The 1,506-nt window shown below is 38.4% G+C and overlaps 1 pseudogene; it reads right to left on the bottom strand.

Annotated features, from left to right (window-relative positions):
- Window positions 1–472: 472 nt before the first annotated feature.
- The window catches only part of LOC106001734, a 40,166-nt pseudogene continuing 39,132 nt past the window's right edge, over window positions 473–1,506 (bottom strand).

The following is a 1,506-nucleotide window of genomic DNA, read 5'->3' as shown; positions in this document are numbered from 1 at the left end:
CTTACAGATCAAAGACTTTCCCCATTTGGTACAATCCTAAGTTATTTCATTTGTGTGAATCAACTTATGTGTGTTAAGCTGTCTTTCCACATTGGTCACATTCATAAGGTTTCTCTCCTTGTGTCTGTGATGGATGTTAAGTTGTGCCTTCCAGGTGAAAGAATTTCCATGCTTGCTACATATATAACATTTCTCTCTGGTTGTTTTTTTTCTGATGGACAGAAAGGTGTATGTTCTGCATGAAAGATTTTCCACATAGGTCACATTCATAAAATTTCTATCCTGTGTGTGCTCTCTGGTGCATAGTAAGTTGTAGCTTCTGGCTGAAAATCTTTCCGCAAATATGACATTCATAAGGTATCTTTCCTGTGCGTTTTCTGATGGACAGTGAGCTTTGACTTCCAGGTGAAAGTCATTCCACACATGTTACATTCATAAGTTTTCTTTCCTGTGTGTATTATCTCATGGACATTGATGCTTGACTACCAAGAGAAGGACTTTCCACACATGTTACATTCATAAGGTCTCTCTAATGTGTGTGTTTTCTGGTGCCTAGTAAGGTTTCTTTTATGGGTGAAAGACTTTCAGCACAAGTTACATTCATAAGTTTTCTCTCTAATATGTGTTCTCTGATGAAGTTTAAGAGTTGATTTCCTGGTGAAAGATTTTCCACACATCTTACATTCATAAGGTTTCTCTCCTGTGTGTGTTCTCTGGTGCAGAGTAAGATATGCCTTGCAGGAGAAAGACTTTCCACAAATGTTACATTCAAAAGGTTTCTCTCTAGTATGTGTACTCTGATGGAGATTAAGATTTGATTTCTTGGTGAAAGATTTTCCACACATCTTACATTCATAGGGTTTCTCTCCTGTGTGTGTTCTCTGGTGGCTAGTAAGATATGCCTTGCAGGAGAAAGACTTTCCACAAATGTTACATTCAAAAGGTTTCTCTTTTGTGTGTGTTCCCTGGTGGCAAGTAAGCTTTGATTTCTCGGTGAAAGACTTTCGACACACATTACATTGATACAGTTTCTCTTTTGTGTGTGTTCTTTGGTGGCGAGTAAGCTTTGATTTCTTGGTGAAAGATTTTCGACACACGTTACATTCATAAGTTTTCTCTCTATTATGTGTTCTCTGGTGACGAGTAAGCATCGATTTCTGGGTGAAAGACTTTTCACACTTGTTACATTCATAAGGTTTCTCTCCTGTGTGTGTTCTCTGGTGGAGAGTAAGGTATGACTTCCAGGAGAAAGACTTTCCACACATCTTACATTCATAAGGTTTCTCTCCTGTGTGTGTTCTCTGGTGTCTAGTAAGATCTGCCTTCCAGAAGAAAGACTTTCCACAAATGTTACATTCATAAGGTTTCTCTCCTGTGTGTGTTCTCTGGTGTCTAGTAAGATATGCCTTCCAGGAGAAAGACTTTCCACAAATGTTACATTCAAAAGGTTTCTCTTTTGTGTGTGTTCTCTGGTGAACAGTAAGCTTTGATTTCTGGATGAAAGAC

The sequence above is a fragment of the Dipodomys ordii genome, unplaced genomic scaffold (genome assembly GCF_000151885.1).
Source record: "Dipodomys ordii isolate 6190 unplaced genomic scaffold, Dord_2.0 Scaffold383, whole genome shotgun sequence".
Lineage (NCBI taxonomy): Eukaryota > Metazoa > Chordata > Mammalia > Rodentia > Heteromyidae > Dipodomys > Dipodomys ordii.
Note: the sequence above shows the minus strand (reverse complement) of the source record. Positions and strands in the feature narration are given on the sequence as shown.